A 25,167-nucleotide genomic window follows, 5' to 3' on the forward strand; every position below is an offset into this window, starting at 1 on the left:
TTGTTATGTTGTCGTATTTTCGTCTTAACCATGGCCCATAAATGTTTTAGTGATAATAGATACCATGTCATGGCGTCCAAGTTGTGCAGGCCTACTGAATTGATTAAAAATTATCGAGGTAGTTTGGACCGTACAATTCATCTTATCCTTTAACAAAGTTACTCTCTTTATCTCTAGAACTTTCCCATCCTACCCTCTCCGTTTAGGTGCCCTTCTTTGCTATTAGAGGGTCAATTAAAAGCAAAAAATGATAAAAGTATTTACTCGTTCCTTCCACGCTGGGGGAAGATTAATGAGCTATCTATCATTTTTCACGCTTATCAACCACTGGGAAAGGTAATTAGCTACGGTACTTCTCATAAGTTGTTATTATCGTTAATTCTTAAATAATGGGGCCGCCCCTCAGGCATGTCTGGGATTTATTTTAGGAAGGAATAAGGGGCAAATATTCATCGGTATAGCTAAAAAAGACAGATGAATAATGTGACAAATTGTGGCAAATACTATAATAATTATTATAGTCTCACTTGCCCCCCTTTCTCTCTCCTGTGTAGATGCTCGGATCTTTGTATATTTTTTTTATCGATTGCTGGTCATAGCAAACTAATGATAATACTCAATAGCCTATACATTTTACGTTAAGTACTAAGCTGCGAAACTGCATCCCATGAATATTATTTAAAACAAAACAAACGTATATTGCTCAATCAATCAATCATTTTCTGTCTTTGCCTGGTCAAAGTCTTTTTTTTTAAAGTAATTTACATAGTTAAGCCTAAAACTAGTTCTTGTATTTAGCAATGCGAAATGTTCTATTTTGTTATTATTTTTTAAAATTATACGTTCGGTAGAAAAAAGATGGTTCATGGATCTTATCTGTCAATTGTTAAGTTATTGATAATAGTTCAAACCTTGCCCTTTTGAGAGAAAGAAATTGAGATGTGCCTTGCATGTCATACCTTTTCACCTGGCTACTTCCTATAGAAATGAATCGCAGGAATATGGGAGAGGGCTCATTCGATTGGAAACTGAAAATGTTTATGTCATTTTAAGGGTCAAAAGTGATTGGAGGGTAACCTCCCTCTCGTGTCCTTATTTGGTACCCGCTTGACCCTTAACCCGATGACATTGAGTCAACAAAGGTGCATTGAATATGTCTCTGGGGATGGTAATATCCCCATAGCCCCTGAGGCAAGGGCCGTAAATAATCTAAAATGTACCGTTTATGTATTGGTTTTAAAGTGAAAAAAATAGGTCTTGTTCTATCTTGAGTATCTGATTTGCTCGAAACTTTCAGAGATCGTTCTATGGGTCAAAAAGATCACAAGCTTTATAGTCGAAAGGCGAGGGGAAGCCACAATTTTTCCCGTGCCTGACCAACTTGAAACTTGTCCGTCAGTCCTTTGACTATTAGGATCCTAAACAAAAGATTGAGGGATAAATTGTGGGGGGGGGGGTCAAAGTGAGCCTAAAATTCGACTTGGAGGAGGGGTAGAGGTAAATAAAAAGACACCAGATGTATCCACGTTACCGAAATAGGTTATCTACAATATACAAGGAACGGTCTAGGGGTTGGAGCTGAGGAGGGCAAGTAAACACAGAATTATGGCTTCGGAAGAGACAGTAGAGCTAAATTACAATACACTAAATGCATACAAGTTTTCAAAAAACTATTTCTGCAATATCTCGAGAGTGACTTTTGGAATGCAGGCGAAACTTACAAGTAATTTTAAAGAAGGAAGGTAGGCAAAGGGACTTCAATTTCGTGCTGGAGCAGCGGGAGTAAACATGTTTTGTCTTAGCTCGACGTTAAAGTTTTTGATTGCAAGTCGTTATGGGGAATCTACTCACGGCTAAGTGGCAAAGTAAATCAAAAGACATCGCGTTTTTCTTTGATATCTTGGGAACGACTTGGAAGATCAAGTTAAAACTTCCTGTTTTTTTTTTGGGGGGGGGGAGGTGGCCCCATGTGAAGATTGAGTTGTAATTTAGTTTAGGGGGAGATAAGGGCTAAATATGTTTGTCTAAAATCTGCCTAAGACTTTGATACTTTAAGCCCTTGTGGCACTAGGATCTATTCACGGTGAAGTGTATAACTTCTAGTAAATCTAGCAAGCGATATAAAACGGAAGACACTTTTAGTACCCAGTTGAGCAGAATATGGTGTCCCCAATGTCTTAAGAACGGCTTTAAAGATAGAGTTGAACTATCAGAGGGTGTTGGGGGTACTAGTGAGTCTCAGTTTTTGACTTGGGAAAGGGCGGAGGCGAATGTAAAGACACTGTGTGAATACATACTGTAAAAATAGCGTATCTGCAATATCTCAGCGAGGTCATAGGAGATGTAATAAAAACCTCAAAGCAGCTTGGGAGGCACGGGGACTTCAAATTTTGCGTCGGAGGCAGGGAGTGGCCAACATTGAATGCCCCGGCCCGCGTAAACATTTGTCTTTAAATGCCCCTATTGGAATCGTAAAAAGTAATCGGAATGGCTTGGGTTAAAGAGTTGAAACTATTAGGAGGGTTAGGGGGGCAAGTGAACCTAAACTAGAATTTTGACGGGAGAGGGGGCAGTGGTGAAAGGTAAATATTTCCTCCAGTCCACCTAGACGTTTGAAGTACAAATCCCTATGGGATCTATATTCTATTCACGGTTAATTAGCAAAGTAAACCAGAAGACACTATGTGTTGCCAGGTAATCTTCAACTATTGTTATCAAGTATCTGCCACTTATCTCTTTAAGTTGGCTGTTATTTTTTGCTTGATTATTCATTTTAATTTCCATTCTTGTTGGGTTCCATTTATCCATGGATAGTAATTCTTGTTCGTTTAAGTTTGAAGTATCATATGGCTTTATTTCTGTTCGTTTTATGTTTTAGTATGCTTCTTTGGTTTTCTTGAAAAACTTCTTCATATTAGGATTGTTTAATATTTACCCACTGATGAAAATGAAAAGCTTTCTCTCCGTGATATCGCCATGGCCTACTTTTCTGTGTTATTTTTAAATGTTTATTCATTTGCGAAGCTAGCAGAAAACTGTAAATGGAGCTGTTAACTATCCAAGGGACTTTTGTCCAATTTTGTCAGTGCTCTCCCGGCACCTGGAACCTCAATGGCCCCATCACTTGCTTTAGATAGATATGCCGGGATTAAAAACCCATTTGGTCCACCAAGCTGGTGAGCCACCAGCTTGTTCTGTATGGACATCAGTTTTCTTTTTGCAGCGGTGACGATCCTGGGACTAAAAATCTGTGGTTTATTTGGTGCTTGAGTATCCAACATTGGCCGTAGTCCCATTCATCACACTGTCAGGCTCAAATTGTGCACCTTCGTTAGTTTTTAATAGTTCCGGAAAACAAAATGGATGACTATCTTTTTTAGATAAATTCGCGAAATCAATAAGGCCTGTTGAGGAACTCTTAATTACAGAAATACAAACATTTTCGATCGCCAAGAAAAAAGGAAGAAGGGAGTCACGTAGTTGCCTCAAAGCTCTTGTGTAATCTGTGATGGGACTTCTTGTTCAAAGAACAGTCTCTCAAAATCAAAATTTGTGCAAAGGTTTGCATTGTAGCTGGTTATTTGCCCCAGTAACACTGACGTTGGTCAATATTCGTCCCATTTTGGCTCAACAATTATGGTTTCCAAAAAAAGAAATTTTTTCTCTAATTCTAAACTTTTGTTTTCCCCGGAATTACCCTATAGCACTCTTGGACAAACCCAGGCACGTATGCAGAAGTCTTTCCTTGATGGGCGGGGGGGGGGGGGGTGGAATAACAGAAAACCTTTATTTGATAATTTGTGTAAGAACTGCCCAGAAATTTAAGAAAATCTGGGATTTCGGTGAAGGGGTCCGGGCCCCAAGGACCTCCCCCTGCGTACGTCACTGAACACATGCACCACTGGTACATAGATATGACTTTTTTTTTTAGTTTGGTGCCGATACCGATTTTGTGCTAGTTTGTTACTTGATGTTAAAAAAAATAAAATAAAAAAATAAGAAGCAGAACGGTGTCTTGATAGTAAATCAATTCCCATTTTTCATCATCGTTGGACGCTAACCTCATCTATTTAATAAAAAGTGGCGCCAAATTGCACCTCCTTCGGAGTTTAAAATTAGTTAGCTATAATTTCTGCAGCATATAAATTCTAGACATTGAATTACATTAGCCAAGCATTGGCATCACTTACAAAATATTTCTTGTATATTTAATAATAGGGAAGGAATATCGTTTGTTGATTTATACTTTTTGATGTTAGTACCCGTTTTAATAGATCCCAAGGTATAACAAACGAGAATAAATACACGAACAAAATTTTCATTTCTTCTTTTGTACAGTCGAATAGGGAATATTGAATCCACCCTTTTGTTGAAAATACGGTAGATTGTTACCGTTAATTGTCCGAAATCTGGTTAATGTTGATATTAATCGATAAGTCCGAAAATTCCTTTTCTTTGCTTAGATTGAATTAGCTTTGCGAATCAGGTTTTTCAGTCTTATGCAAGCTATGATGGTAAAAGTTAAAGTTAGGTCTGGTTAGATTATGTTAGTTTAGGTTAGGCTAAATTTAGTTAGTTATATTTAAATATCAAAAATGGGTGAAAAATCTCCATCAATTTCCACTTCGACCTGCATTTGGCATGACAATACATAAGTGGCAAGGCCAAACTTTTGAATTTGATGGCGTCGACCTCCGTACTCCTGTTTTTAATCATGGTATGTGGTACGTGGCATTTTCTCGTGTTAAAAGACAACTTAGCTTTAAAGTTCTGCTACCACCTGAAAATGAACGACGAACATAAAATGCTGTAGGGGAGGAAGCCCTCACAATTGCCAACAAAACATCTTATTGATAGAATTATATTCTAATTTTTTAATTAATTAAAAGAACAATAATTCTGTGTGTATGTGTTTATAGATTTTTCATCGAAATTGGTTACATAGTCTTATTTATTAAAACTGGCATACTGACATTTCTGGCCACAAGAACGATGTAAAAAGGTGACAACTGTAAGGAAGTTGATATCAAGGAGAAGTTCACATTGTCTGCGGTTAGAAGATAAGCTACAATGAGAATCAATATAAAAAGCCTACCGCGTAGCCGTGCTGGGGACCCGCGGGGAAGCCACAATCTTTATTGAAGCGCAATCATGTCCTTTGTAGATTTATTTATATAAACATTTTACTGGACCTATACTGCCAACATATTCAACATTGATGTGACATTGAAATTTTTTCAGCTAAAAATCATTATATGTGGCGACATGACGATTATCGTGTGTAACTCGGTGATTATCGGAGTCTCTTCGATAAACATCAAGGTCATGGGAAAACTCTTCTTTATTATTTTGATCCAATTTGGGGTCATAACGACGGCGGTACTTTGGTTTTCATCATCCGCCAGAAATGTAACTGAATTGTATTGCAACTTGCTGGTCCTCTCGCCTCTCTCTATAGAAAACACTTTGCAGCGGGATCATTCCCGAAGGTCTGGAAGACTGGTCATGTCGGCTGTGATAATTAAAAGGGCGACATAAGTAGAAGGGGGTCTTATACTCGTGACAGCACACCAAATATGGGCATAGAATACTGACAGCACACCAAATATGGGCATAGAATACTGACAGCACACCAAATATGGGCATAGAGTCATTAGGGAGAACACGTGGTTAATGGGGTCAATGACCTCTTTTTCCAAGGTCGATTTATTTGATGTTTCTGTGTGCAATAGCTCCGGAACGAAGGTTGCACATGGGCATTGAATTCTAACGGGAACAATGTTATTGATTGCGTAATCGAAGGGGAAGTGAATTTCCGAGAACTTGATTGCGTAATCGAAGGGGAAGTGAATTTCCGAGAACTTGATTGCGTAATCGATCGCGAATGTCATGGTGTCCAGAAATAGTATTTGTTGTTGTTATTCGAGCCAGATGTTATGAGGTTCCCGGAAACAGTTAATGACATTTCCTTCCTGTTTGAGGCAGATGTTATGATCCGGAAATAGTATTTGTTATTGTTATTCGAGCCAGATGTTATGAGGTTCCCGGAAACAGTTAATTAATGTCTGACAGATGACGTCAAGTTAATTAATGTCCTTGCATTTCCAAAGAGAATTGTCACCGAGAAACAGTTAGATCACACATGATGTCATGATTGATTGATTGGCACAAAAGGGGAATTAATTTGTTGTTCTATAGAGAATTGATTCACGAAAGGGAAATTAATTTGTTGTTTCTAACAAGAGAATCGTTTCCGAGCAGACGTATTGATCTTAGCGCGCGAAAAGGTTTCCAAATAATTTGAAATGCATTGGCGCAGAGATGCCAAACAAAAGGAACATGCCGAAATTCCGTTTAGGGTTAATTTTGGCGAAACCGTTTTAAATATTTTATGGAACTATTTCGGCGAAACAGCTAGAGACATTTTAAAAGGTGATTTTTGAAGAGATTTTGGAAGAGGTTTTGAGTGTGGTCGTTATAATACACAAGTTGTATTTTAAAAGTGTTGTGAGGTCCTCTACCCCAACCCCAAAGGCTTCTCATACCCCACCCCAACCCCGCAGGAAGCCCCCCCGGTCCTCAAAGGCCCCCCCAGCTCGCCAAGGGCCCCCCGAGCCCCCCAAGGCCCACCCAGACCCCCCAAGGCCATCCCCGGGTCCCTCAAAGGCCCATCGAGCTCCTGAAGGACCAACGGGATCCCAAAGGCCCACCCAGACCCCCAAAGGCCATCCCCACGCCCCCAATGGCCCCCACCGCCCCCCAACTGGCCCCCCGGACCCCCAAAGGCCCTCCCTGTGCCACAAAGGTCCTCCTCCGGTCCCCAAAGGCCCATCGAGCTCCCAAAGGACCAACGGGGTCCCAAAGGCCCTCCACCGGCCCCCAACTACCCCAAATGCCCTCCCATGGTCCTCAAAGGTCCCCCGGGCTGCCAACGGGCTACCGGTGCCCCAAAGGCCATCCACCGGTCCCCTGGTGCCCCAAAGGCCCACCCAGACCCCCAAATGCCATCTCCGGACCCCAAAGCCCATCCCAGTAGTGTTTGGTTGTGGTTTACCTTGTCACAGTTACATTTTCTTGATTTTTCAAAGTTCATTTTGAATTTCTTTTGCTGAAATGCAAGAGTTGGAATATTTCAGAAGTGTTTGGCTATGGGTTACCTTGTCACAGATACATTTTCTTGATTTTTCAAAGTTCATTTTGAATTTCTTTCGTTGAAATGCAATAGTTGGACTATTTCAGTAGTGTTTGGTTATGGTTTACCTTGTCACTGTTACATTTTTATGATTTTTCAAAGCTCATTTTGAATTTCTTTCGTTGAAATGCAAGAGTTGGACTATTTCATTAGCGTTCGGTTGTGGTTTACCTTGTCACAGTTACATTTTCATGATTTTCAAAGTTGATTTTGAATTTCATTCATTGAAATACAAGAGTTGGAATATTTCAGTAGCGTTCGGTTGTGGTTTACCTTGTCACAGTTACATTTTCTTGATTTTTCAAAGTTCATTTTGAATTTCTTTCATTGAAATTCAAGAGTTGGAATATTTCAGTAGTGTTTGGTTGTGGATTACCTTGTCACAGTTACATTTTCTTGATTTTTCAACGCTCATTTTGAATTTCCTTTGTTGAAATGCAAGAGTTGGAATATTTCAGTAGTGTTTGGTTGTGGTTTACCTTGTCACAGTTAAATTTTCTTGATTTTTCAAAGTTCATTTTTAATTTCTTTCTTTGAAATGCAAGAGTTGTAATATTTAAGTTGTGTTTGGTTTTGTTTTACCTTGTCACAGTTAAATTTTCTTGATTTTTCAAAGCTCATTTTGAATTTCCTTTGTTGAAATGCAAGAGTTGGACTATTTCAGTAGCATTCGGTTGTGGTTTAAATTGTCAAAGTTACATTTTCTTGATTTTTCTAAGTTAATTTTGAATTTCATTTGTTGAAAAGCAAGAGTTGGAATATTTCAGTAGTGTTTGGTCGTGGTTTAGCTTGTCACAGTTACATTTTCTTGATTTTTCAAAGTTCATTTTGAATTTCTTTCGTTGAAATGCAAGAGTTGGAATATTTCAGTAGTGTTTGGTTGTGGTTTACCTTGTCACAGTTACATCTTCTTAATTTTTCAAAGTTCATTTTGAATTTCTTTCGTTGAAAAGCAAGAGTTGGAATATTTAAGTAGTGTTTGGTTGTGGTTTACCTTGTCACAGTTACATTTTCTTTATTTTTCAAAATTCATTTTTAATTTCTTTCGTTGAAATGCAAGAGTTGGAATATTTCAGTAGTGTTTGGTTGTGGTTTACCTTGTCACAGTTACATTTTCATGATTTTTCAAAGTTCATTTTGAATTTCTTTCCTTGAAAAGCAAGACTTGGACTATTTCAGTAGCGTTTGGTTGTGGTTTAACTTGTCAAAGTTACATTTTCTTGATTTTTCAAAGTTCATTTTGAATTTCTTTTGTTGAAATGCAAGAGTTGGAATATTTCACTAGTGTTTGGTTGTGGTTTACCTTGTCACAGTTACATTTTCTTGATTTTTCAAAGTTAATATTGAATTTATTTCTATGAAAAGCAAGAGTTGGAATATTTCAGTAGTGTTTGCTTGTGGTTTAACTTGTCACAGTTACATTTTCCTGATTTTTCAATTTAAATTTGAATTTATTTCATTTAAATTCAATAGTTATAATACTTCAGTAGCTTTTGCTTGTTGTTTAACTTGCAAAAGTTATATTTTATTGATTTTTCAAATTTAATTTCGAATTTATTTCATTTACATGAAAGAGTTGTAATATTTCAGTAGTTTTTGGTCATGGTTTACCTTGTCACAGTTACATTTTCTTGATTTTTCAAAGTTCATTTTTAATTTCTTTCGTTGAAATGCAAGAGTTGGAATATTTCATTAGTGTTTGGTTTTGGTTTACCTTGTCACAGTTACATTTTCATGATTTTTCAAAGCTCATTTTGAATTTCTTTCGTTGAAAAGCAAGAGTTGGAATATTTCAGTAGTGTTTGCTTATGGTTTACCTTGTAACAGTTACATTTTCTTGATTTTTCAAAGTTCATTTGAATTTCTTTAGTTGTAATGAAAGTGTTGGAATATTTCAGTAGTGTTTGGTTATGGTTTACCTTGTCACAGTTACATTTTCTTGATTTTTCAAAGTTCATTTAGAATTTCTTTCGTTGAAATGCAAGAGTTGGAATATTTCAGTGGTGTTTGGTTATGGTTTACCTTGTCACAGTTACATTTTCCTGATTTTTCAAAGTTCATTTTGAATTTCTATCGTTGAAATGCAAGAGTTGGACTATTTCAGTAGTGTTTGGTTGTGGTTTACCTTGTCACAGTTACATTTTCATTATTTTTCAAAGTTAATTTTGAATTTCTTTCATTGAAAAGCAAGACTTGGAATATTTCAGTAGTGTTTGGTTGTGGTTTACCTTGTCACAGTTACATTTTCTTGATTTTTCAAAGTTCATTTTGAATTTCTTTCGTTGAAATGCAAGAGTTGGAATATTTCAGTAGTGTATGGTTTTGGTTTACCTTATCACAGTTACATTTTCTTGATTTTTCAAAGTTCATTTTGAATTTCTTTCGTTGAAATGTAAGAGCTGGAATATTTCAGTAGTGTCTGGTCGTGGTTTACATTGTCAAAGTTACATTTTCTAGATTTTTCTAAGTTCTTTTTGAATTTCTTTCATTGAAATGCAAGAGTTTGACTATTTCAGTTGCGTTTGGTTGTGGTTTAAATTGTCACAGTTACATTTTCTTGATTTTTAAAAGATCATTTTGAATTTCTTTCATTGAAATGCAAGAGTTGGAATATTTCAGTAGTGTTTGCTTCTGGTTTACCTTGTCAAAGTTACATTTTATTGATTTTTCTAAGTTAATTTTGAATTTCTTTCGTTGAAATGCAAGAGTTGGAATATTTCAGTAGTGTTTGGTTGTGGTTTACCGTGTTAAAGTTACATTTTCTTGATTTTTCAAAGTTCATTTCGAATTTCTTTCGTTGAAATGCAAGAGTTGGAATATTTCAGTAGTGTTTAGTTGTGGTTTACCTTGTCACATTTACATTTTCTTGATTTTTCAAAGCTCATTTTGAATTTCTTTCGTTGAAAAGCAAGAGTTGGAATATTTCAGCAGTGTTTGCTTATGGTTTACTTTGTCACAGTTACATTTTCTTGATTTTTCAAAGTTCATTTTGAATTTCTTTCGTTGAAATGCAAGAGTTGGAATATTTCGGTAGTGTTCGGTTGTGGTTTACCTTGTCACAGTTACATGTTCTTGATTTTTAAAGGTTCATTTGAATTTCTATAGTTGAAATGCAAGAGTTGGAATATTTCAGTAGTGTTTGGTTGTGGTTTACCTTTTCACAGTTACATTTTCTTGATTTTTCAAAGTTAATATTGAATTTCTTTCGTTGAAATGCAAGAGTTGGAATATTTCAGTAGTGTTCTGTTGTGGTTTACCTTATCAAAGTTACATTTTCTTGATTTTTCAAAGTTCATTTGAATGTCTTTCGTTGAAATGCAAGAGTTGGAATATTTCAGTAGTGTTGGGTTGGGGTTTACCTTGTCACAGTTACAGTTTATTGATTTTTCAAAGTTTATTTGAATTTTTATCTTTGAAATGCAAGAGTTGGAATATTTCAGGAGTGTTTGGTTGTGGTTTACCTTGTCACATTTAAAATTTATTTATTTTTCAAAGTTAATTTTGAATTTATTTCTCTGAAAAGCAAGAGATGTACTATTTCAGTAGTGTTTGGTCGTGGTTTACATTGCCACAGTTACATTTTCTTGATTTTTCAAAGTTCATTTTAATTTATTTAATTGAAATGCAAGAGTTGGACTATTTGAGTAGTGTTTGGTTTTTGTTTAACTTACAACAGTTACATTTTCTTGATTTTCAAAGTTAATTTTGAATTTCTTTCATTGAAATGCAACAGTTAGACTATTTCAGTAGTGTTTGCTTATGGTTTACTTTGTCACAGTTACATTTTCTGGATTTTTCAAATTTCATTTTGAATTTCTTTCATTGAAATGCAAGAGTTGGAATATTTCAGAGGTGTTTGCTTATTGTTCACCCTGTCGCAGTTAAATTTTCTTGATTTTTTAAATTTCTTTTTGAATTTCTATCGTTTAAATGCAAGAGTTGGAATATTTCAATATTGTTTGGTTATGTTTTACCTTATCAAAGCTAAATTTTAAATATTTTAAAATTATCATTTATAATTTATTAAGTTTAAATGAAAGAGTTGGAATATTTAAGAAGTGTTTGCTTATGGTTTACCTTGTCACAGTTGCATTCTCTTTATTTTTCAAAGTTCATTTGAATTTCTTTTGTTGAAATGCAAAAGTTGAAATATTTAAGTAGTGTTTGCTTATGGTTTAAATTGTCACAGTTGCATTCTATTGATTTTTCAAAGATAATTTGAATTTATTTCGTTGAAATGCAAGAGTTGGACTATTTAAGTAGTCTTTGGTCGTGGTTTACCCGGTCACAGTTGCATTTTCTTGATTTTTCAAAGTTCAGTTTGAATTTCTTTCATTGAAATGCAAGAGTTGTACTATTTCAGTAGTGTTTGGTTATGATTCACATTATCACAGTTTCAGTTTCTTGATTTTCAAATTAATTTTGAATTTCTTTCATTGAAATGCACGAGTTGGACTATTTCACTAGTGTTTGGTTCTGGTTTACCTTGCCACATTTACACACATGTATACACATGTACACACATGTGCTTATCATGAGTGCTCATGATAAGTTAACCTAACCTTTTCTGGTGAGTATGGTTACGTTAGACTAGATTAAGTTAGGTTAGATTAGGTTAGGTTAGGTTAGCCCATGTACGCTTCACATAGGTTAGCTTAGGTTAGGTGAGAGACAGGCAAAAAGTTAGGTGTATGATTAGGTTAGGTTAGATTAAGTTAGGTTAGGTTAAGTTAGGTTAGGCTAGGTTAGCCTACGTACATGCGCGTACGTAGGATAACCTAGCCTAACCTAACTTAACTTAACCTAACTTAATCTAACCTAACCTAATCATACAACTAACTTTTTGCCTGTCTCTCACCTAACCTAAGCTAACCTATGTGAAGCGTACATGGGCTAACCTAACCTAACCTAATCTAACCTAACTTAATCTAGTCTAACCTAACCATACTCACCAGAAAAGGTTAGGTTAACTTATCATGAGCACTCATGATAAGCACATGTGTGTACATGTGTATACATGTGTGTAAATGTGGCAAGGTAAACCAGAACCAAAAACTAGTGAAATATTCCAACTCGTGCATGTCAATGAAAGAAATTCAAAATGAATTTTAAAATCAAGAAACTGTAACTGTGATAATGTAAATCATAACCAAACACTACTGAAATAGTCCAACTCTTGCATTTCAATGAAAGAAATTCAAACTGATATTTGAAAAATCAAGAAAATGTAACTGTGACCGGGTAAACCACGACAAAAGACTACTTAAATATTCCAACTCTTGCATTGCAACGAAAGAAATTCAAATGATCATTGAAAAATCAATAAAATGCAACTGTGACAAGGTAAACCATAAGCAAACACCACTGAAATATTTCAACTCTTGCATTTCAACGAAAGAAATTCAAATTAACTTTGAAAAATAAAGAGAATGCAACTGTGACAAGGTAAACCATAAGCAAACACTACTGAAATATTCCAACTCTTGCTTTTCAACGAAGAAATTCAAAATGATCTTTGAAAAATCAAGAAAATGTAACTGTGATAAGGTAAACCATAACCAAACACCACTGAAATATTCCAACTCTTGCATTTCAACGAAAGAAATTCGAAATGAACTTTGAAAAATCAATAAAATTTAACTGTGACAAGGTGAACCACAACCAAACACTACTGAAATATTCCAACTCTTGCATTTCAACGAAAGAAATTAAAAATGAAATTTGAAAAATCCAGAAAATTTAACTGTGACAATGTAAACCATAAGCAAACACTACTGAAATAGTCCAACTGTTGCATTTCAATGAAAGAAATTCAAAATTAACTTTGAAAATCAAGAAAATGTAACTGTTTCAAGTTAAACCACAACCAAACACTACTGAAATAGTCCAACTCTTGCATTTCAATGAAAGAAATTCAAATGAACTTTTAAAAATCAATAAAATGTAACTGTGTCAATGTAAACCACGACCAAACACTACTGAAATATTCCATCTCTTGCATTTCAGAGAAAGAAATTCAAAATGAACTTTGAAAAATCAAGAAATTTTAACTGTGAAAAGGTAAACCACAACCAAACACTCCTGAAATATTCCAACTCTTGCATTTCAACGATAAAAATTCAAATGAACTTTGAAAAATCAAGAAAATGTAACTGTGACAAGGTAAACCCCAACCCAACACTACTGAAATATTCCAACTCTTGCATTTAAACTAAATAAATTAAAATGAACTTTGAAAAATCAAGAAAATGTAACTTTGACAAGGTAAACCACAAGCAAACACTACTGAAATATTCCAACTCTTGCTTTTCAACGAAAGAAATTCAAAATGAACATTGAAAAATCAAGAAAATGTAACTGTGACAAGGTAAACCACAACCAAACACTACTGAAATATTCAAACTCTTGCATTTCAACGATAGAAATTCAAATGAACTTTGAAAAATAAAGAACATGTAACTGTGACAAGGTAAACCAAAAGCGAACACTACCGAAATATTCCAACTATAGCATTTCAAAGAAAGAAATTCAAAATGAACTTTGAAAAATCAAGAAAATGTAACTGTGACAAGGTAAACCATAAGCCAACACTGCTGAAATATTCCAACTCTTGCTTTTCAACGAAAGAAATTCAAAATGAGCTTTGAAAAATCAAGAAAATGTAAATGTGACAAGGTAAACCACAACTAAACACTACTGAAATATTCCAACTCTTGCATTTCAACGAAAGAAATTCGAAATGAACTTTGAAAAATCAAGAAAATGTAACTGTGACAAGGTAAACCATAACCAAACACTACTGAAATATTCCAACTCTTGCATTTCAACGAAAGAAATTCAAAATGAACTTTGAAAAATCAATAAAATGTAACTTTGACAAGGTAAACCATAAGCAAACACTACTGAAATATTCCAACTCTTGCATTTCAACGAAAGAAATTCAAAATGAGCTTTGAAAAATCAAGAAAATGTAACTGTGACAAGGTAAACCACAACCAAGCGCTACTGAAATAGTCCAACTCTTGCATTTCAATGAAATAAATTCAAAAAGAACTTTGAAAAATCTAGAAAATGTAACTGTGACAAGGTAAACTACGACCATACACTACTGAAATATTCCAGCTCTTACATTTCAATTAAAGAAATTCAAAATGAACTTTGAAAAATCAAGAAAATGTAACTGTGATAAGGTAAACCAAAACCAAACACTACTGAAATATTCCAACTCTTGCATTTCAACGAAATCAATTAACAATGAACTTTGAAAAATCAAGAAAATGTAACTGTGACAAGGTAAACCACAACCAAACACTACTGAAATATTCCAAGTCTTGCTTTTCAAGGAAAGAAATTCAAAATTAACTTTGAAAAATCATGAAAATGTAACTGTGACAAGGTAAACCACAACCAAACACTACTGAAATAGTCCAACTCTTGCATTTCAACGATAGAAATTCAAAATGAACTTTGAAAAATCATGAAATTGTAACTGTGACAAGGTAAATCATAACCAAACACCACTGAAATATTCCAACTCTTGCACTTCAACGAAAGAAATTATAAATTAACTTTTAAAAATCAGTAAAATGTAACTGTGAAAAGGTAAAAAATAAAAAAACACTAATTAAATATTCAAACTCTTGCATTTCAACTAAATAAATACAATTGAACTTTGAAAAATCAAGAAAATGTAACTGGGACAATGTAAACCATAAGCAAACACTAATGAAATATTCCAACTCTTGCTTTTCAAAGAAAGAAATTCAAAATGAGCTTTGAAAAATCAAGAAAATGTAACTGTGACAAGGTAAACCACAACCAAACACTACTGAAATAGTCCAACTCTTGCATTTAAAAGAAAGAAATTCAAAATGAACTTTGAAAAATCAAGAAAATGTAACTGTGACACGGTAAACCACGACCAAACACTACTGAAATATTCCAACTCTTGCATTTCAATGAAAGAAATTCGAAATGAACTTTGAAAAATCAAGAAAATTTAACTTTGGCAAGTAAAACAACTAGAAAAAGCTACTTAAGTATTCCAACTCTTGCATTACAATTAAATAAATTCAAATGTACATTGAAAAATCAAGAAAATGTAACTGTGACAAGGTAAACCACAAGCAAACACTACTGAAATATTCCAACTCTTGCATTTCAACTAAATAAATTCAAAATGAACTTTGAAAAATCAAGATAATGTAACTGTGACAAGGTAAACCACAACCAAACACTAGTGAAATATTCCAACTCTTGCATTTGAAAAAAAGAAATTCAAAATGAACTTTGAAAAATCAAGAAAATGTAACTTTGACAAGTTAAACCACAACCAAACGCCAGTGAAATATACCAACTCATGAATTTCAACAAAAGAAATTCAAAATGAACTATGAAAAATCAAGAAAATGTAACTTTGACAAGGTAAACCACAACCAAACTCTACTGAAATATTCCAACTCTTGAATTTCAACGAAAGAAATTCAAAATGAGCTTTGAAAAATCATGAAAATGTAACTGTGACAAGGTAAACCATAACCGAACACTACTGAAATAGTCCAACTATTGCATTTTAACGAAAGAAATTCAAAATGAACTTTGAAAAATATTGAAAATGTAACTGTGACAAGTTAAACCATAACCAAACACTACTGAAATATTCCAACTCTTGCATTTCAACTAAAGAAATTTAAAATGAACTTTTAAAAATCAAGAAAATGTAACTGTGACAAGGTAAACCACGACCAAACACTACTGAAATATTCCAACTCTTGCTTTTCAAAAAAAGAAATTCAAAATGAACTTTGAAAAATCAAGAAAATTTAACTGTGACAAGGTAAACCACAACCAAACAATACTGAAATATTCCAACTCTTGAATTTAAATGAAAGAAATTCAAATGAACTTTGAAAATCAAGAAAATGTAACTGTGACAAGGTAAACCACAACCAAACGCTACTGAAATATTCCAACTCTTGCATTTCAACAAAGGAAATTCAAAATGAACTTTGAAAAATCAAGAAAATGTAACTTTGACAAGGTAAACAACAACCTAACGCAGCTGAAATAGTCCAACTCTTGCATTTCAACAAAGGAAATTCAAAATGAACTTTGAAAAATCTAGAAAATGTAACTGTGACAAGGTAAACCACAACCAAACACTACTGAAATATTCCAACTATTGAATTTAATCGAAAGAAATTCAAATTTATCTTTGAAATTTAATGATAATTTGTATGTGACAAGGTAAACCACAACCAAACACTACTGAAATATTCCAACTCTTGCATTTAAACAAAGGAAATTCAAAATGAGCGTTGAAAAATCAAGAAAATGTAACTGTGACAAGGTAATCCACAACCAAACACTACTGAAATATTCCAATTCTTGAATTTCAACGAAAGAAATTCAAAATGAACTTTGAAAAATCAAGAAAATGTAACTGTGACAAGGTAAACCACAACCGAACGCTACTGAAATATTCCAACTCTTGCATTTCAATGAATGAAATTCAAAATCATCTTTGAAAAATCATGAAAATGTAACTGTGACAAGGTAAACCACGACCAAACACTAATGAAATAGTCCAACTCTTGCATTTCAACGAAAGAAATTCAAAATGATCTTTGAAAAATCAAAAAAATGTAACAGTGACAAGATAAACCATAACCAAACACTTCTGAAATAGCCCAACTATTGCATTTCAACGAAAGAAATTCAGAATGAACTTTGAAAAATCAAGAAAATGTATCTGTGACAAGTTAACCCATAACCAAACACTTCTGAAATATTCCAACTCTTGCATTTCAGCGAAAGAAATTCAAAATGAACTTTGAAAAATCAAGAAAATGTAACTGTGACAAGGTAAACCACAACCAACCACTACTGGGATGGGCTTTGGGGTCCGGAGATGGCATCTGGGGGTCTGGGTGGGCATTTGGGGCGCCTGGGGACCGGTGGATGGCCTTTGGGGCACCGGTGGCCCTTTGGCAGCCCGGGGGACCTTTGACGACCATGGGAGGGCATTTGGGGCAGTTGGGGGCCGGTGGAGGGCCTTTGGGACCCCGTTGGTCCTTTGGGAGCTCGATGGGCCTTTGGGGGCCGGAGGAGGACCTTTGGGGCACAGGGAGGGCCTTTGGGGGTCCGGGGGGGCCAGTTGGGGGGCCTGGGGGACATTTGGGGCCTGGGGATGGCCTTTGGGGGTCTGGGTGGGCTTTTGGGATCCCGTTGGTCCTTCAGGAGCTCGATGGGCCTTTGGGGGACCCGGGGATGGCCTTTGGGGGTCTGGTTGGGCCTTTGGGGGCTCCGGTGGCCCTTTGAGAGCTTGGGGGGCCTTTGAGGACGGGGGGAGCTTCCTGGGGGGGGGGGGGGGGGTTTGAGACGCCTTTGGGGTTGGGGTAGAGGACCTCACAACACTGTTAAAATACAACTTGTGTATTATAACGACCACACTCAAAACCTCTTCCAAAATCTCTTCAAAAATCACCTTTTAAAATGTCACTAGCTGTTTTGCCGAAATAGTTCCATAAAATAGCTAAAACAGTTTCGCCGAAATTAACCCTAAACGGAATTTCGGCATGTTCCCTTTGTTTGGCATCTCTGCGCCAATGCATTTCAAATTATTTGGAAACCTTTTCGCGCGCTAAGATCAATACGTCTGCTTGGAAACGATTCTCTTGTTAGAAACAACAAATTAATTTCCCTTTCGTGAATCAATTCTCTATAGAACAACAAATTAATTCCCCTTTTGTGCCAATCAATCAATCATGACATCATGTGTGATCTAACTGTTTCTCGGTGACAATTCTCTTTGGAAATGCAAGGACATTAATTAACTTGACGTCATCTGTCAGACATTAATTAACTGTTTCCGGGAACCTCATAACATCTGGCTCGAATAACAATAACAAATACTATTTCCGGATCATAACATCTGCCTCAAACAGGAAGGAAGTGTCATTAACTGTTTCCGGGAACCTCATAACATCTGGCTCGAATAACAATAACACATACTATTTCTGGATCATCCATGACATTTACGATCGATTACGCAATCAAGTTCTCGGAAATCCATTTCCCCTTCGATTACGCAATCAAGTTCTCGGACATTCACTTCCCCTTCGATTACGCAATCAACAACATTGCTCCCTTTAGAATTCAATGCCCATGTGCAACCTTCGTCCCGGAGCTATTACACACAGAAACATCAAATAAATCGACCTTGGAAAAAGAGGTCATTGACCCCATTAACCACGTGTTCTCCCTAATGACTCTATGCCCATATATGGTGTGCTGTCAGTATTCTATGCCCATATTTGGTGTGCTGTCAGTATTCTATGCCCATATTTGGTGTGCTGTCACGAGTATAAGACCCCCTTCTACTGACATATGCCATTTTGGTCGAAAATGAGTTATGTGTGTGTCATGGGTAAACCCTGCACGAGGAATCAAATGGTAAAGTCAGAATTCTCCTATCCTCTACCGTTGCGAAGATGAAAAAGAGACATACGCCACTTTTGGAAGCAGATCGTAGCTGGGTCAAAAAGGAGATAAGTGTAGAGAACGTGTCTCCTTTCGGCTGTAATAATTGAAAGGGCGACATATGCCATTTTGGTCAAAAATAAGGTATGTATATGTAGGACGGTGGTAACCGTAGCACGGGGAATCGAATGGTGCAATCAGAATTGTCCTATCTCGTACCATTTTGAAGATAAAAATGAGACATACACCACTTTTGACCTTCCTCACATCCGACAACTGTGATAATCAAAATGGCAACATGTGCCATTTTGATCGAAAATGACTTATGTATTTGTTATGGGTAAACTTAGCACAAGAAATCGTATAGTGCAGTCAGAATTGCCCTATTTCTTACCGTTACGAAGATAAATAAGAGACATACGCCACTTTTGGACGAGGACAAACTTTGAAGACTAAAAAGAGACATGCACCACGGACAAACATTTTTCCGTTTTTTGGGCTCTCCTGAAAAGTTACAAAAATGGCGTATGGCGCCCTTTTAATTATCACAGCCGATGTGGTCTCTGTTCCAAAGGCAGAGTTTGGCCTTACTAACGTAGGATCATATCGTCCAATAAGTCTGCTGTTTTGCGTAGGTAAAGTTTATGAAAGCGTCATTAATAAGACCTTTTACCAATACCTGGAGTCACATCTGTTGTTGGCAGACACGCAATACGGTTTTCGCAGAAAACGGTGTACGTTAGACTGTCTGATTGCACAGTATCAAGAGTAGGTTGAGCTCCTTTCTCAGGGGAAAAGCCTTTGATCGTGTATGGCACAAGGGACTTCTTTGCAAACTGAAAGCCTATGGAATTCATGGTCGACTATTTGAGGTGATTGCTGACTTTCTTCGTCAACGATCATTACAAGTTGTCCTCGACGTCTTCATGTCAAAAGAACACCCAGTTTTATCAGGAGCACCACAAAGAAGTATTCTTGGGCTAACTCTTTTCTTGGTGTTCATAAACGACCTAGGGGACAACCTTGTGAAAAAACCTAATCACTTTGCTGATGACACGACAACAAAAACATCAATCGCAATAGACTAACATCCCAGTGAACCCCACAAGGAGCTTCAGGCTGATCTGGAGGAAAATGAGGCGTGGGCAGATGCATGGCTTGTAAGTTTTAACGCATCGAAAACGAAAGAGCTCCTAATTTCTAAGGCGCGTAATATGAGGGCTCATCCTGATTTTGTCTTCAAAGAAGAGGCAATAACGCGAGTTGATGCACTGCGCCTGCTTAGAGTTAATTTCTCTTCGGATCTCTCATGGACTAAGCATCTCAGTAAAATTAGATTCTCTTGCAACAAGAAATTAGGAGTTATCCCAAGATGCAAAAGTTTTCTCCCTGATGATTCTATTCTGCCACTTTTCAATTCGTGCATCAGACCTGTCATATGTCCTCTCTTTGTTGGTGCACCAAAAAGCCACATCGCTCCACTCCAACATATTCAAAATAGAGCAGTGCGTGCAGCAACCTCTGGCAACGCGAATGCTAAAACCCCACATTTGGTTCAGGAACGTCTCGATGTGGCGTTCATGTCGGTTTTCTACAAGTACTTGTATAACCCTCCATCAGAGGAGCTATTGAAGCTCGTTCATGATAAAAAAAGCCCTTGCGATCAAATCGCCGAAGTACAGCTCGTCAGAACTACCTTGAGCAAGGTACTCCCCGCCAAGAATATCTGAAAACGAGTTTCGCCCGGCGATCGGTTGCCACAGGGAGTAGATTGCCGGCAAAGGTTTTCCCGGAAAATCCTTCCCTTGACGCGTTCAAGAGAAGGTATAACGAATACCTCAGTTTCAGAAAATGAGGTAATTACCAGGACTAGCGGCAAATCATTTGTGACGAAGCCGTGAAACCTGTAATAAAGAAAAAAAACAAAACATGAAAAAACCGAACCGACCCTGCAATCTTCCATTTTTGTTAATCATACAAATGACATTTAGATTTAACTCAACTCCGCTAAGATTATGAATCATCCACTTTAATACTAATTCTTGTAATACAGGGTCGTTGGTATTTGGTATTTCAGCGGAAGTTAGATCATCAATTTCGACTGGGCTATGGATTCGATCACCAGGACTTATCATCAGTAGTAAATGCATATGTGGTAGTTCACGTTTTTGACATTCAATTGTATACACATGCTGCCACCTTTCCAAATATGTGTCTTTTATCCAAATCATTGATTATTTCATCAAATTTTTTTTCGGAATTGGAGCAACGAGATTGGGACGATGTTGAATGGACTGCTCTATGATAAACTAAGATCAGATATAATATGTGCTGCTTCTTTGATTTCTGCCAATCAGGATTGCAAGTCATAGTTATAAAGAAATATGGGGGTTCAAGGCAACGAACAATAGCCAGGGGATCTTCGAAATGTTCTGTATAGTAGCGTTTTGATCCGATGAATGATGACGGTAGTATTACTTTTTCACTTATAACTGCATTCTGTTTCGCAGCTTAGTCGTTGATAAATTGTGTAGTACCTATGTAGTGATCGGCCTTAATAATTTTCTGGTTTAATTTTATTCATTGGATACGATCACGTTCAACACGAATATATGTATCGATAGTATATTGTTGGGAAAGTTTTCCACCAAAATATAAAGCATTAAAACCTATCTGAGATAGGTCGGGTGTTACAGCTTGTAGAGAAAGGCTTTTGGCGTGTTTAGGTCGGAAGGCGATACGATATTACGCTAATCAAAGCCGTGCTAGCTGTGGAAGACTTGCATAAGGTATTTGAAGTCGCATATTAGCGGTCCATCGTGATGTTCCAGATGGATAAAATAATGGGTAGGTAAATATCTCTGCACGATGGTCGGTATTTTTTAAGCTGACAACATTTTGCCAATTTATTTGACGGAAAAATATGGTCAGCATTAAGAGTAAGAACAAAGCAAACTTCATTACATACCGGAGGGTTTAACCATCTATAATCAACACCATCTGGCACAGTAAAAATGAGCTGCATGTTTTTAGGTTGTTGTGCCAGTGAACAGGACCTTGATTAATATCATCCTCTATTTCTCGCATTCCATATAATCATTTGCATAGTTGTTTGTGTCTCGTAGTATTTTCCGACATATGCATTAAGTTACGAGAGATCTCAAATTTAAAGGAGCTTCATCGAGGTTCAAAAAGTACAATGGCTGTAAAAAAAAAGGTAAGCCGATTTATTCGGAAATTCTGGGGGTGGCAATACAATTCGACCATCCAAGCAGCAATATCCAAATGAATCACCTTTGTTTGCTACTCTTTCTTCTGGCAAATGGAGGGCTCCGCAGTGAATAATTACAACGTTGAAGAGTCCCAATGACTTGTAATTAACACTTGCGGGTTCTACGGTATCTTTGTAGGTTGCTAATAGGTTTTGTGCCAGAGCTTGTTGCCATCGAACAAAGCAACGGCGTTTTTCTTCTCGATTTCGTTTGTCTTCTAACCGTATCTTTCTTTGTTCCTGTTATTGCAGTGCTCCGAGAATGAATATGCCCCTTTTGTTATTTCGTTTACACGGCAGAACTTTCATTTAAACGTTTTGAAATTTAGCAGGTAAATAGAAAAAAAAAACTAGTAATCACCGACTAACTATACTTCCATTAAACTTCAGTGTAAGGAGCGGGGGATTTTGTTTTCAGAGTTTGTTTCAGGCGCACTGTGCCTTCCTAGGGCGTTTGTTGTGTTTAATGTTTATTGTATGAGTTTCGTAAATAGAATATTCAAGAGTAAATTCAGATTGAGATTTTAGGAACGTCAAAGGTTCGTTCTAAAAATCAGAATACATTAAAAGGAAATCTATTCAGATGTAAAGATTACACGTTTAAAATACATAAAGGTTTTCCCGATTTCTTTAACCTCTTTTGATTTATGTTTGGAAAATCTTCTCTGTCCAAGGCTTCCATTTAAGTTTTAACTATCTTTGGTATGTGTAACCTGCTCTACATCTTTTTCCTTGTGGGTTTATAAGTAGCAAAATGTGATTTTGACAAGGGCTTTATAGAATGTTTCGTAAAATTTTTAAATTCTGTAAAAAATTTGAAAATATTAACTAGAGTAAAAATATTAACTAGAGAGAGAGAGAGAGAGAGAGAGAGAGAGAGAGAGAGAGAGAGAGAGAGAGAGAGAGAGAGAGAGAGAGAGAGAGAGAGAGAGAGAGAGAGAGAGAGAGAGAGAGAGAGAGAGAGAGAGAGAGAGAGAGAGAGAGAGAGAGAGAGAGAGAGAGAAACTAGATTGAAGTGTTAACACATGCTAGAAAGTAACAAAAGAAGAAAAAAAACACTTCTAGAAAAACGAAAACTATAAAATTGTAAACTATATAAAAATGTAAACTATAAAGTTGTTTTTCAGTAAAATACAGAATCAGAAGGTAGTTAAAGACCTTAACAATATCATACAACAATTTACCTGGACCTGTGTTGCATTTATATCCTCATATTTGGTTTTGTTTGTACTTTACAATAATTTTCGTTTATCAGATGTGAGTTTCTATGTTCATGTATATGTTTGTTTGTTTTGTTCTTGTATAACCTGTTGTATAAGAAATTATTTATATATTATACATTAGAAATTAATTAGTGTACTATTCCTTTCGCACAAGCATGGTTCCCGAAGTGACGCTTCTGGTGTCATCTTGACACTTTAAGGGATCCGTGGTACTTGTCCATCTTTGGGCCAAAATTTGGCACTTTATGTTAACATAATACTTTTCATAAAACTTTTAAAGCTTTTCCAATATAAGTATCTTTAAAACAAAGGTACTCTCTTTGCTTAGCAGATAACTAGAGTAGAAAATAGATAAAAAAAATAAATAAAAATGTGCGCAAAATTTGAAACAATGCGTCAACGTTTAATTGAAGCCGAGGTTTAGTTTAGTAAGTTTTCATTCAGAGGTCCCACTGTTAAAGGTTTTTTACATTTTGAAATTTCTAGAAGATTGAAAGTTTTTTAAGAAGCTGTTGACATACATAGAATTTTTATCCAATCGATCGCTTTGAATTTTTGCTTTTATATAGAAATTGGTGGGGCTCGCATTGAAGAAGGGAATAGTGCTACACTAAAATATTTTGTTATAGTTTATTTCTGAGAAGTTTCTTTCTGTTCATAGCTTAAACGTTAAGTTGATGGCGTGAACTATATTCTAGTAAACTGAGTATCTAGGTAGGAATAGCTTCCAAAAAGATAGTGACAAAAAGCTGTATACCCATTTAAATGTAAAAGCTGTTTACACGGTCTTCGGAAATAAACAAAAAAAAAAATCTGGCAATTGAGCTAATAAGATCACAAAAGTGTCATTTTAGATATGATGAAAGTAAATTGTCCATAATTGATTGACAGTCAAGTGGCTTTGAAAAAAAAATTAATTCTATTTTAGTTGTCTCCCTAACCAAACTAATTTTTCGAGGAACTTCGTCAATTTCTAATTCAACCAAAAATTTCAATCATAACATAAAATTACTAGTGCACTTATGGCCGTGTCTCCCATTGGAACGTGCAGGAATTAAAATTATTTCGCGCAGAAATTAATTTCTGTGAGAAGTTGGGATTAAAGTTTGATGTCTCACTGAAAACTTATGAAACTCTTGGCTGGACTTCAATCCCATTTTTTTCTGGATTGCATAAAATATTGAGTTTGTGGGAACAATTAGAACACTGAAGAAATTCTGCTACCTTATGAAAATTATATACACACCTACTTATAAAAGGAGAGAAGATTCCTTAAATGATTTCTTCCTATAAAAATATACCTTGTTGCGTTTTAGAAGACTGTCCTCTGAAAGATTCTCTGACATAAAACATCAGCGATACCTGAAATTGATATTTCGGAGCCATTTTCTCCTGCATTATAGTCTTTCTTTTTAGAAAGTAAAATAAGTACAAAAAAAGAAAACGAAATTAGCAAGTAGATGCTCGAAAAAAAAAACTTTTAAACTTCCAGCTATTTTCAGAAACTAATAGTTTTATTGCTGTTGAAGAATGTCAGTATTTTTGCCAAACAGTTAGACTGTTGAACTTACAGGTCACTGGGAAAGTACTGGTTGAAGGAACAGATGCAGTAGACACTTTCACAAATTTTATGGCGACCCTTTCAGGTATTTCTCAGAACCCCTGTTATTCCCCCCAGTGCAAAGAATTGTCAATCTTTCTCAGTGCTACAGGTTCTCTATTAAACCATTTCAAACTATGCTAGATGGGGTGGTTGTCAAAACATGGCACACGTTACCAATAAGCAACTAGTCATGTTAGCCCCACAGAATCAGCTGAGGCTGACTTAAAAAAAAAAAACTGTGACGGCATTTGTATCTACTACTGCAGATTCGGCTGGCAGCAAGGCCAAGCCGATCTCTGTTTCTATTTTCATTCACAGGAGAAACGATTATCTGGAGAAATTTGTATTTTCTTGAAGTGAGGATCAAGACATGATGCATTTTGGCGGACCTACTGTA

General features: G+C 35.9%; 1 protein-coding gene across 1 annotated transcript in view; it reads left to right on the forward strand.

Moving 5' to 3' along the window:
• LOC148948597 (uncharacterized) overlaps positions 1-25,167 on the forward strand; it is a 196,676-nt gene that overhangs the window by 89,074 nt on the left and 82,435 nt on the right. The gene's annotated exons all lie outside the window — the stretch shown is intronic.

The sequence above is a fragment of the Artemia sp. Qi Xiang Cuo genome, chromosome 9 (assembly GCF_049724085.1).
Source record: "Artemia sp. Qi Xiang Cuo chromosome 9, ASM4972408v1, whole genome shotgun sequence".
NCBI classification, from domain to species: Eukaryota; Metazoa; Arthropoda; class Branchiopoda; order Anostraca; family Artemiidae; genus Artemia; species Artemia sp. Qi Xiang Cuo.